The 13,513-nt window shown below is 39.2% G+C and overlaps 1 protein-coding gene across 3 annotated transcripts in view; it reads left to right on the top strand.

Moving 5' to 3' along the window:
• Nucleotides 1-13,513, top strand: part of Trak2 (trafficking kinesin protein 2) — a 56,685-nt gene that overhangs the window by 759 nt on the left and 42,413 nt on the right. The window contains exons 1-2 of one of the 3 annotated variants that reach the window (XM_069995818.1): nucleotides 130-366; nucleotides 3,322-3,542. The exons of 1 other annotated variant lie outside the window; for it this stretch is intronic. The gene's annotated coding sequence lies outside the window, so the exon portion shown is untranslated. Of the gene's footprint in view, nucleotides 1-129; nucleotides 367-3,321; nucleotides 3,543-13,513 lie in introns of those variants that run through there. One more of the 3 variants, XM_069995819.1, reaches the window with a different exon arrangement.

Here is a 13,513-nt window from a genome sequence, read left to right as displayed (position 1 = left end):
TGCTGCCCCGCCTCTCGCCCCGAGTCTGGCCGCCAGGGGGTGGGGCTTTCATGCTGGGGGCGTGGCTAGTGGAAACTACAGTTCCCAGGAGGTCGTGCGCTGGTACCGTGGAGGCTGCTGGGAGAGTGGGTCTCCTTCAAGCTTCCCAGGCGTGTGGGGCGGGGGCTGCAGCTGACCCTGCGTCGCTGCCGAGGCAAGGTCGCCGGCTGATGATGTGGTGAGGTCTCCCGCCTGTCCCTGCCACGCCCGGGTGGTTACTGACAGCCGCGGTCGCTGGGGCCGCGGCTCCCGGGCTGCCGCTGCTTTGGGGGTTTCTCCCTGACAGAGGGCGGACGGACCGAGAGCCGAGGACGCCGGGCCAGTCCGGTGAGTAGTAGCCTTTCCGCGCGCGACTCCGGTTTGCCTTTCCAAGCTCCCTGGAAGGCGGACGCGCGGGGTCCCCGCCCGGCGCCCCTCAGCATCTCGGGGGTCGCGCGCGGACGCTGGGGCCCGAGGTGGGACGGGCTCGTTTCCCCAGTGTAGCTGCCAAGCGGGGTGGTGGTGGGGAAGGGGTTGCTGAGCTCCGGCCTCGTCAGGCACCCCGTCTGCACCTCGGGGATTGGCAGCCTCTCAGCCTCCGCCAGACAGCATCCATCTGGAGCCTCGTCTTTGAGGATGAGAGGCTTAAGTGTCTGGACACGAAACCTTAATCCTCGCTCACCATCTGTGGCGTAAACTAGAGGACGGAAAGAGCCCTTTCTGTGGTGGGCTTTTCTCTGCAATAGAGCCTGAAGCCACATGTCTTTTAAAAGAAACAGTTGTTGACAGATGTCTTCAAATCAGTACCAGCACAAAAATAATCCTCTCCCTGAGAGAAGACAATTCTGGGTCACAGTAATAGGGGTGAGGTCGGTTTCTTGTTCATGCACCTTCTGCACCTGCCATTTGTGAACCGAAAAAAAAAAATGTAGCTTTTCATTTGAAATTTATCCTGTTGAAATAGACCCTAGAAACGAAATGAAGCCGCCTCCCCGTTTAGTCTGTTTCAGTAAATCCTTTTTGTGGCCTTCAAACCTTTGCTTTTGAATTGGAAGTCTGACCTACAGTGATCTCCAAATAGCATGTTAATGGTGGTGACATGACACTTCAAAACAAATGGTGAAGGACATTTGGTGGTGAGGAAGGGCAGGGATGAAGAAGCTTTATCATCAGAACAGTGATTCCAGCTTCCTGTTTTTAAAATTAATGTCCAACGAGTGGCAGACATTTAGCAAACATACACAATATGAAAGACTTTTATATCTCACAATTTTTTATTCGTATAGAAGGAGGGGATGGGAAACAACTAACACTTGAGTACTTGAATCTGCCTGGCACCCCAGGTACGAGCTGTACATATGTAGTTCATTTAAATCACTTTAACAAACCTGTTGGGCTATTTGGAATCTCACACATTTCATTTATATAACAAGTGAAAATTTAGATCTAGATCTGCTTTGTAAATTTTACCTACTTCAGAAATTATAGACCATAAAAAAAAAAAAAGAAACTCCAGACCTTAAAAGCCAAATGGTTCAAAAGAGTTTTCAGGGCTGGGAAGATGGCTCAGTGGTAGAGTGCTTGCCTTGCATGCATGAAGCCCTGAGTTCAATTCCTCAGCACCACATAAGCAGAAAAAGCCAGAAGTGGCGCTGTGGCTCAAGTGGTAGAGCGCTAGCCTTGAGATGAAGAGCTGAGGGACAGCGCCCAGGCCCAGAGTTCAGGCCCCTTGACCGACCAAAAAAAAAAAAAGTTTTCAGTATGGTTTCCTAATACTGGTTCTCCAATACACCTTGAGTATCTAGTGCAAGTTATGAACTACTACTTGAGTACTTTTGAACAAATTGTTCTCTCTGTGTGTAATTACCATTCCTCACAGAGCTACTCATTAAGAGCCTAAGCAACCCATTCCAAATCTACCTCAGTGTATTTACATAAGAAATGATAGGATTGGACTTTCAGCAGAGAGGTCTTTTCCAGTTCACAGGTTTTTATGGTTCTCCTCTTAAAAGTATGAGCCAAAGGGTATTTTTCTCTACTGCAAGTGGTTAATATTTGTAGTCACAAAGTAGAAAGGTAAGATTCTTAAAAACTTTATTTCAGTTCCAAAAATATATCAAATACCAATATAAGGGATTTTGAACCTCTTTAGTTTATCTTGTTTAGTTTAGAAAGAGACTTGAGACATTCAAGTAACAGTAGAATGATTTAGTAGTACAAGTACAATCATACCTGTTCAGAACTGCATTGTTCTTGTAAGAATAAGGATAAATATTAATATAATCCTCATGTTACTTATCTAACAAAGTGTTTTACATATGTTAACTTATCCTCTTAATAGAACTGTGTGGTTTTTTAAATAGGTAGGCAACTAACATACTATTCTATTTGTTTTAGTTGCCTGTCTATTAAAAAAAAAGGTCATTTAGCTACTGAGTGGTATAAGTGGGAGTCAAATCAGGCAAGATCAAATACTTAATATACTAGCACCTACTATGTACCATTATTTAATTCAGTGTTTATATTGTAATTCAATCTTTTTTTTGGGGGGTGGGATCTGTCATGAGGCTTGAACTTGGGCCTGGGTGCTGTCCTTGAGCTCTTCAGCTTAAGGCCAGCACTCTACCACTTGAGCCACAGCACCACTTCTGGTTTTCTGATCGTTAATTGAAGATAAGAGTCTCACAGATTTTCTTGCCCCAGCTTGCTTTGAACCACGATCCTCAGATCTCAGCCTCCTGAGTATCTAGGGTTACAGGTGTGAGCCATTGGCACCCAGCATAATTGAATTTTTTATTACAACTACTTTATTTAGAATGGAAATGTCAGCATTAATTAACTTGACCAATCCTGCAAAATCAGTAAAAAGTAGAATCAGTATTTGAACCCTTATGTCCCTAACTTCAAGATTCATATTCTTTTGTCTTTTTCATTAATAAAAATCTTTATTGCCCACTGTGCTTTGTGTCAGGATATAGTCTTCATTGTTAAGGAAGAGATTCTGAAAATGGAAAAAACAGTTTTTTTAGTGAGCTGAGCAGTAGGACAGCAGTGTGCAGATACAGTATGGGAACAAGTGAGAAGGCACTGCAGTCAGCCTGGATGAAGGCTTGGGCTAGTCTTGGGATTTATCCTAGCCAGAGAAATGGGGTAGAGATTGTTATGGGCTAAATTCTGCCCTTGTTAAATTCTTATGTGGAAGTCCTAACATCATAAACTCAGAATGTGAATGTATTTGCTTGACTTTTGAGGAAACTAAATTAAAATGGGGTCATTGCAGTGAGACCTAATCTAATCTGACAGGTGACCTTATAAGAAGACACAAAGAGAGATGCATTCACCCAGAAGACCATGTAAGGATGTATCAAGAAGGCCAAGGAGAGGCCTCGGAAGCCAAACCTGCCAATGTCCAGATCTTGAATTTCCAGCCTCCGGAATTATGAGAAAATAAGTTTTTGTTAAGTCTGTGGTATCTTGCTATCACAGCTCCAGTGTTGTGCGCAAAAAGGAATAACATTAAAAAGGTCTGACTAAGTCAGTCGAATTCCATAGGGAGAAAAAAGATTTTTGGTTTGTTTGTTGTTGTTGTTGTTGTTTGTCAGTTGTGGAGTGTGAACTAAGGGCCTGGGTCCTGTCCCTGAGGAGTTTTGCTCAAGGCTAGTGCTTTACCACTTGAGCCACAGCGCCACTTCCAGTTTTTAGGTAGTTAATTAGAGGTAAGAGTTTCATGGACTTTTCCTGACTGGGCTGGCTTCAAAGCATGTTCTCAGATCTCAACCTCCTGAGTACCTAGGGTTATAGAGGTGAGCCACCGGTGACTGGCTTCAGAAGGGAGTTTTGAGAATGAAGATAACACTAGGCTGGAATTGTGGACATGTTGAATCAGAACCCCATGTACACCTAGTTAAAGATAATAAAATTAAATAGCATAAATAAAAAGACTAGGCTGGAGCATTTTAGAATGATTTCTCATGAGATCACAGGGGGTTTTTACCTTTATCAGTAGGGGTTTGTACCATTGAAAAACATTTACAAAGACTGTTCTGAGCTTTGTGGCTAAGGCAGGGCTAAGGCAGGATTCATGGAGATCCAATATCGATAGCTATTGCCATCTATATTACATTCCAATACAAACTAAAACCAAAGCATTGTTAATGTAAAGTATACCATAAAAGGCACAGGGCATACATAGGAAAATTTGGAAAGAGTTTGTATATAGCTGTTTGTACCTAAGCACTGACTTTGCCTTTGACACTTCGCTTTCCTTATGTAGATCATAAAGTTTTATACACCAATCACAGAATATTCAGTAATTTTCCAGCCTAAAGAGTGATTTCATGTATCTAATAGATACTTCTAGGGTACTTATACTGTCCTAAGTCCAATCCTGTAACAGCTTTATGAAATACCTATTATTAATCTGCATTTTTGTGTGTGTGCAGGTCCTGGGGTTTGAACTCAGAACCTGGGCACTGGCCCTGAGCTTTTGTGCTCAAGGCTAATTCTCTACCACTTGAGCTAGAGCTCCCCTTCCAGCATTTTGGTGGTTAATTGGAAATGAGATTCTCATGGACTTCCCTGCCTGGGCTGCCTTTCAACTGCAATCTTCAGAGTAGTCAGCCTTCTGAGTAGTTAAGATTACAGACATGAGCCACTGGTGCCTGCCTATTAATCTTAATTTTGTACACAAATATACAGAAACAGAAAGAGGTTAGCCAACTTGTCCAAGGTCACATAGCTAATAAACAACAGAGTTAAAAATCAAACAGGCATTCTGTTTTCACAGACTATGTTGCTAACCCAATACTATGCTGTTGCTATATAATATTTCCAGATCTTTACTTGTAAGAAAAGGGGAGAAGAATAAACAAAAGGAAGGGAGTATATTTGCTGAAAAGAATTAACAATATATCAGAGGAGATGAGCAACTATAATGAGAGGTTTAAAATGTTGTAGTGAAAAGTAAGGTGATGAGAAAACTCTGAATTTTTATTGGAATTTCTGGGAAGGCTAGGTTGACAAAAATGGCATTCATGACAAATGATATCATGAGAATTTGAATATGTAGAATTGGAAGACAATGTTAGATGTAGAAGAAATAGCTTGAACAGAGTTACAGGATTGAGAATTTCTGGTGTGTCTAGGAAGCCAATGAAGGCTGTCCTTTCTTTTGGCTCATTGATGAAGGAAGTTGTGGAAGATGAGAAGCTTGGGAGATGAGAAATCTCAGGACGTAAAGGAAAGGAAAATGGAGAGATTTCAAGCCTGAGTGAGTGAAGTGGGTGTCAGATGTTGTTATCTTTTAGGAGAGGAAAACAATTCATTTACTGATACTCAAGTTTGAACTCATGGATTTGCACTTGCTTTCTTGCTGACATGGTGCTCTGCACTTGAGCCATGTCCCCAGCCCAGCTTTTTAGCTAGTTATTTTGGAGATAAAGTCTCATGGAATTTTCTGGCCAGACTGGCCAGCTACCTTCCTGTGTAGCTAGGATTGCAGACATGAGCCACCAGCTTCAAGGATGCCTTCTAAGCTGGGAAGTGGTCATGATATAATGTATAGGAAACAAGATTATTTGGTAGTGACCCCCAGTTGTAGAGGCCCACAGAGTGACAGGAGGTGAAAGAAGTGACAACACCAATTATCTCTGCAACTGACTGCAAATAAGAAGGCTCAGCCTTGATTGAAAAAGTGAGAGTATGAGACCCTGAGTTCAAGCCCTAGTACTGGCACAAGAAAAAATATATAAATAAATGAAAGGACTCTGATTTAAAAACATGATTCTTGATGCCTTATAGGGAAGGAAGAAGAATAAGAGACTTGAGCATGGAGTCTCTTTTAGGAAATTAGCTTATAGGTGAAGATGATAATGGCTTGAACGAGGATACTGAAAGAAATGATAGAGCAAAGCGAGTTGATTTAAGATATGTACTAGTAGTAGGCCTTAAAGGATTTTTTGATGTACTGAATATGGCAGGGTGAGGAAGGAGGAATCAGTGGATTTGAATCATCTTGTGGGAAATTTGAATAGAGCTCAAAAGGAAGTCTGAAAAGCCAGATTGGAAGTTATTTACATTCCCAAAAGTAGTTTAGTCTGTGGCAGTGGTTGTCTGACAAAAAGGTATATGAAAACAAAACAAAATCCAACAGCAATAAGAGCAAAAATGTGGTCACATTGAACTCTGGAAAATTTCAAATTTAAGGATCAAGAGGAGGGAGCTGGGTGATCTAGTGAATAGGCATCTGAAGGGGTAGGCTCTAAGAAAGTGGGAAAGGAAAGTAAAAGTAGGAAATCATCAACAATACTGAACCAGAAGGATGGGACCACTAAGAAGGTCTGGTTGGATAGGTTAGCAAAGATTATTAGTGGAGGGGAAAAAAGTAGTTTCAGAAGAAACCAAAGTATAGTATGTTTAAGGTATAAATGAGAGATGAGGAAGAAAAAATGAGAATACTCTTTGGAGAAACTTGAGTGTGCATCTCCTTAGAGAGTAATAGCTAGCAGAGAACTCAAAGTCTTGGAAAAAAGAAGTTATTTGTACTTTTACCTGGTTTCTGTAAAATAGAAAATTTTGACTGGAATGGTGACACATGCCTATAATTCCAGCACTTTGGAAGCTAAAGCAGGAAAATCATTAGTTCAAGGGTTTGAGATTGAGAAAATTGCAGTTTCAGGCAAGCCTGATCAGAAAAACTGAGATTCATTCTTGACAAAAGAAGCTAGACATAGTAGTGTGCACTTGTTATCCAGCTACCGTAGAAAGTATAAAATAGGAAGATCATGTGCCTGGACAGGAAGCCCAGTATAAGCCCTGTGCCAGTGGCTGGGATTTGGGAAGCAAAGTCTTCAAAACTCCATCTCCAATTAACCAGCAAACTGCTAGACTAGTCATGGCTTAAATGGTAGAGCATCTGCCAGTAAGCAAAGCCAGTGAGTATGAGTCTGAGTTCAAATGTGAGAACTTCTAAAATAAATAAATAACCAGTGCAAAAATAGGGTTGGAGGGCTGGCTTAATAATAGGATACAAAAAGTAGAACACCTAGCAAACATGAAGCCCTGTATTACCACCACAAACAAATAAATAAATGTATATATTTTTGTAAAGACTTTGAGCATGTTAATAAGCCAAGGAAGAAGCTTGTAGAAGAGAGGATAACCTATAGAACAAGATTTAAAGAAGGCAGGAGTAAACACTGTTAAGTAACTCATTTTATTATTTGTAATGGTGTATACATATATGTATGTATATACATGTGTATATATGTGTGTATATACACATATATGTATATATGTGGAAATGAAAAGATGTATGATAAGAATTTTCTCCCCCTACCCTTTTTATGTCTATCATCTTTTTCTTCTGAGAGGATCACTAATTTGTACCATCAACAAATAGGCATGGCCATGATTAAGGGTATCCTCAGAGTTGGGAGGGCACGGTAACTTTAGATAGCATGGATTTATTTGGTGGGAAGAATGAGAGAAATAGTCAGACATGAGAAAGATGTGGTATGGAATTGTCTAAAAAGAGAAAGGACATGTAAGAGGACCACAGAGGGTCTGCTTGTGGTGTGAAGCCCTTGGTTGATGGACTGAATTTGCAACAACCCCATTCTACATGGTTTTGTGGCTTTCAGGAGAATTTAATTGATAATTCAAATACGAGTCAATTTGGAAAGTGGGCTGATAAAATTCAGCACTGAGGCAAAGTAAGTAGTATTTGGGATCAGAGCCATAAACTGTGCTCTCTGCCCTCACTGCTTTTCACTGTAGCCATGTCTTGTACAGTGCTGGGGCCTGGGGTGAGGAACGGGATAGGGGATGCTTGCTATTCAGGCTGTAATGTAAATCAAAACAAAGGGAAGCTTGTTGGTTAAGAAAGAGCACTCTGTGTAAAGGAAGAGAGGAGGTGGAAGACAGCAAACACGTCTCTGAGCAACTGCTCTTCGTAAAGCATATAATTTCACAACTAGAAAACAAAGCATAGCTTTTCAGTGCTTCTCATCTTTCTCAGCTAGTAGGAAGCTTAAATCAACCATTGAATTTGCCTTAGTTTTCTTTTAGTCAAAGTTGAAAGGCTATAAATGAGGCTTGTATTTGCAGCCGTGAATTTTAAACTGGTATCTGATCATTTCTTATTTGATATGAAACTTTTAAAATGTATTTTAGTGCATTCATAATCAGCTAGAAATGCTTAGTAGAGATCCAGAGAAAGATTCAGTTGTTTTAATAATTATAAGAAAAGTTGTGGTATATTACTGCTATAAAAATGACAGAACACTAACACCAAATCCTTCTATATAGAGTTGCTGTTTTGTTTTGTTTGTGACAGAATCTTGCTGCAAAGCTCAGTCTGATCTTGAAGTTGGCATTCCTCTCTCAGCCTCCTGAGTGCTGGGATTATCAGATGACACCACCCTGCCCTCCTTTAATACTGCTTTTCATAAAACAAATACAGTATCCTTATTTTCCCCTTTGGTAGTACTGGGGTTTGAACTCAGGGTTTTGTGTTTAGTAGGCTAACACTCTACCACTTGAACTATTCCTTCAACTCTGTTTTTTGCTGGTTATTTTGGAGCTGGAGTCTCACAAACTTATCTGCCTATGATGGCTTCAAAGCCATCTTACTCAGCCTCCTGAGTAGCTAGGATTATTAGCTTGGATCACTAGCTACTCAGTGTAAGCCCCTACCACACACTCAGTATTTTCTTTAGAATATTAAATCTTAGTTTGATTTTGCTTTCCAAGGAAATTTATTTAGTTGTTGGCCTGAAAAATATATTAGTAATCAACTTTGTTCAAAAAATTACTTCTATTGTGTATTGACATTTTAATCAATAAGTTAATAATCAAATATATAGTTTGTCAGTTACTATTTCATTTTGAACATGCCAAAAAAAACCCCACATACCTTCCTTCAAGTCAGTGTAGCAGGGAGAAATGACAAAGCATCTTTTCTTTTGGGAATGAGAGACAAGCATGTCTTCTGGGAAAATCCAAGAAGACTCAAAAAGAAGTAATTATTGAGTCAGGACTTCGTGATATTTCACTTAAACTTTTTTGTAATCCACTCCATAATTCCTTAACTCAAGTAAGAGTAAACTTATCACAAAGGGAGAAAGGACAACTTATAATTTGGAGGAGACACTAATAAAAGAACAAAGGGCATTTATTCATACCCAGTCTACTAAAAAGAACAGGTGAGAAAAGCTCTTGGTGACAGTGCCAGGGAAAGAAAAGAATGCCAGCTCAATCCCTAGTGCTGGAGACATGAAAGACATAGGGAGAAAACCAGGTCCTGGGGTTCAGTCTCAAACAGAATACCTTTCAGGTTCTTTGATAACCTGGTTATCTAGTTTCTTAGAGTAACAGCAGGTTAGAAAGGGGAGAGGCATGTTGACAATGTGAAGAGTAATTATCGCTAGCCTCACTGGGAGAGAGGAAACAAAATTAGAAGTGAATTTAAATCTCAAAAATGCAGACTTTGGAACCATTTAGGGCAGTGAAAACAAACTCTTCAAAAGCGTATGGGCCTTTATTATATTATTACATATACATATATAACATATAGAGTAATCACTATTCATAGTAATGATCCTGAGTCATCAAAATATTTTCAGGCTATTCTAAGGCCATTCTTTTCCTCCATCTCAGTTTATTAGACTCATTATCATGTCTTTTGGTGGAAAACACCTTGCTGTTTGAAAATAAAACAAAAATAAAATAAAAAGTAATAAAATTGTTTAATTTTTGCTACAATGCTGTCAGTTTCATCTCTAGGGAATGTTTAGGTTATTTGGTATAACTCTGAACATACACTTAACTCTTACTGAAACCTATTTAAGGTTTAAATAAGTTTTTTTTTGTAAATTGCAATAAGCAAACTTTCAATTTTCAAGTGTTACAAATCTCATATTTCTCAAGTAGTTCAGTTTTTCTTACTACATACTACAATTAGACTACAGTCTGATTCGTTCATTTAATAGGTGTTTATTGGATGTGTGCTATTTATAAGATAATAACATATAAGTGGACTTAGTTTCTTGGAATAAAAACATTTTTATTGGGCTGGGAAGGTGGCTCAGTGGTAGAGCGCTTGCCTTGCATGCCTGAGGCCCTGGGGTCGATTCCTCACCACCACATAAGCAAAAAGAAAAAAAAGCCGGAAGTGGCGCTGTGGCTCAAGAGGTAGAGTGCTAGCCTTGAGCTGAAGAGCTGAGGGACAGCACTCAGGCCCAGAGTTCAGGCCCCACAACCTGACCAAAAAAAAAAAAAAAACGTTTTTATTTATCACATCTATTATGTTCAATAGCTTAAAATAAGTAATGGAATTATTTTCAATTTATGGCAAATAATAAATTTTATTTTTAAATTACGATTTATTTAATGGCTTTTTGTTTGTTTATGTGGTACTGAGCAATTGAACCTAGGGCCTCATGCATGCTAGACAAGTACTCTACCACTAAGCCACAATCCCAGACTGTATTATTTCATATAATGTAGAATATTCCATTTGAAGATAGAAATTAAGCTGGAGAATGGTGCTACATGCATATAATCCCAATACTCAGGAGGGAGAGAGGAGGATTTTGAGCTTAAGGCCAATCTTGGGCTACATAGCAAATTCAAGGGTGGCCTTAAAGACATACTGGACTCTTTCTCAATAATACTACTTAAATAAAAAATAAAAGGCAGAATCAAATTCAGATCAAATTATCCCTTTAAGGAGGTGAATGGTGTCCATACATACAGATTACTCTGCCTTGTAAATACAATTAACCTTTTTTTTTTTTTTTTTGGTACTAGTCCTGGGGCTTGAACTCTGGGCCTGATTGCTGTCCCTGAGCTTTTGTGCTCTGACCACTTGAGCCACAGCTCCACTTCTGATTTTTGGTAATTAATTGAAGATTTAAAGTCTCACAGGTTTTTCTTCTCCAGCTAGCTTTGAATCTCAATCCTCAGATCTCAGCCTCCTGAGTAGATAAGATTGCACCTGGCCAATATAACCAGTTTTTTGGGGTTTTTGTTTTGGTTTGGTTTTTGTTTGGTAGGTCATGGGGCTTGAACTCTGGGCCTGGCATTATCCCTCAGCTCTTTAGCTCAAGATGAGTTTTCTATCACTTGAACCACAGCACCACTTCCAGTTTTCTGGAGTCTCACAAATTTTCCTGCCTGGGCTGGCTTTAAACCACAATCCTCAAATCTCAGCCTCCTGAGTAGCTAGGATTACAAGCATGAGCCACTGGCACCTGGCTATTACCAATTTTTGAGACTAGTTTTTAAAAGCATATACAGGCTGGGCATGATGGTTTATGCTATAATCTCAGCTCCTTAAGAGACAGTGATTAGAAGAAGTATTCTGGCTTGAGACCAGTCTGGGCAAAAAGTTAGCAAAACCTTATTTCAACCAGTAGCTAGGTGTGGTCATGTACACTTCTATCTCAGGTCATTTCCGGGAAGTATAAATAAGATCATAGTCCAGGCTGAGTCTGGAGGGGGTGGGGGGAAACCTTAAGATCTTATCCCAAAAATAACTAAAGGAAAGAAGTTGGGAGAATGGCTCAAGTAGTAAAGTTACTTCCTAGCAAGCATGACAGCCATGAGACCCTGAGTTCAAACCCCAGGATTGAGAAAACAAAAAAACATATATATACTACTTGAGAAAAAAATTGTTTGTTTTTTCTTCTTTATTCAATAGTAAGATGTGTTTGTATTTTTTTAATGGAGAGATAGGGTTGTGTTAGAATTGTGTCAGACTTTTTCAAACTTCATAAACACTCCTAGTCTCTTTGACTTGAGACCTGAGGTTAGAGGTCCCAACTTTAAAAGCAGACTTGTTTCTGTGCTTGGCTCTTACTAGCTTTGGCAAAGTCATTTTCAATTAATCCTGAATGCTTGTTTACAAAATGGTGATAGTGATATGTACATGGTGGAGTTATGATGAGCATTGGAAGGGATTATATACAGGAAACATTTAACTCAACACCAGGTATAATAAGTGCTTAGGCAGTGTTAGTTATTGTTATTAGAAAAGAATGAATTTGAAATAGAAATGTGAATATATTTCTTTATCATATTTTTCATTTGAAACTCAGCTCTGGTCATTTTATTATAAATTGTTTACCATGTTTACATTACCATGTTTACATAAAGTGCATTGTTAAATGGCAAAAAAAAATTCAGTACATACCTAAAAAATTAAGAAAAGTGGAAGAAGGTTGGGAGGCTTAAGTAAGAATGTTGAAAGGGGTGACATTTCTAAGATGCATTGTATTTATAAACTGCTTTGTTGAATAGCAACTCCTTTATGTAACTACTTAAAAATAATAACAAAAATTCAAAACCAAACAAAAAGAAAGAGCATGAGGGTCAGGGCTGAGATTTCATGGAAAAAGGAAAAGAAGATAGAGAATGTCAATTTGGGCTAGAGATAGAAATTTTAGTAAGTATCATGCAATTAGGAATGAAGGTTGAAGTAGATGACATTCCTAAGGAGAGAATCGTGAACAGCTTGGGATCCTAGTTACTAAAGGCTGGTGGAAGAGGAGAGTTTCCTTCAAGCTTAGAATTTTGTTATCTTGAGTTGCAAATAGCCAATAGTTTTTTCTTAGAAAATTATTTGTTCTTATTTATTTCCTGAATTTCATTGAAAACCAAAACCAAACCCAAAACAGCAATGTCTTGAAACCCTGGAGATGGTTGTGACAACTGGTTTGGACAAACCAGGTTGAGCCGGGCACTGGTGGCTCATGCCTGTAATCCTAGCTACTCAGGAGGCTGAGATTTGAGGATCATGGTTAAAAGCCAGCCTGGGCTGGCTGGGAAAGTCCATGAGATTCTTATCTCCAATAAACCACTAGAAAACCAGAAGTGCTGCTGTGGCTCAAGCAATATACTGCTCGCCTTGAGCTGAAGAGCTGGACAGCACCCAGACCCAGAGTTCAAGCCCCACGACTTCCCCCCCCCCAAAAAAATGAGGTTGATATCAATATTATATAAATATAATATGAATAGTTGCCTAGTAGAACTACATTAAAATAGTACATCTTAGATATATAGATAATTCTAGAATAAGTCTAAAATTACATGTGTTTATAAGTATGTTTGTAACAAAATTTCCCCATTCTGCACACATCATCACTATTTAAAGAAACACCCTGTTCCTGGTCACTTAAGATTGCATGTCCTGGTGCTTGTGATAACTTTGTTTATTCCAAAACTATATTGGCTGATTTTGCTTTGGGCACCTATCATGAGAACTAATGCTTCTGAAGTGCTATAACTTTTAGGTATTTGAATTAAGCTACCAAAAGCAATTCACATTTTATTGTTACAGGGGACAGAGAGAAATAAGAACACAGATTTTCTTTTTGTTGCTGTTTTTATAAGTTGTATATACCTTAGTGCTAAGTTGAAAATGCTGGGGTGTTTTTTTTGTTGTTTTTTGTTGTTGTTGTTGTTTGGGGGGGGTCCAGTCATGGGGCCTGAACTC

Source organism: Dipodomys merriami, unplaced genomic scaffold (assembly GCF_024711535.1).
Source record: "Dipodomys merriami isolate MVZ:Mamm:240054 unplaced genomic scaffold, mDipMer1.0.p SCAF_49, whole genome shotgun sequence".
NCBI lineage: Eukaryota > Metazoa > Chordata > Mammalia > Rodentia > Heteromyidae > Dipodomys > Dipodomys merriami.
This window is presented reverse-complemented; position numbering and strand designations above follow the sequence as displayed.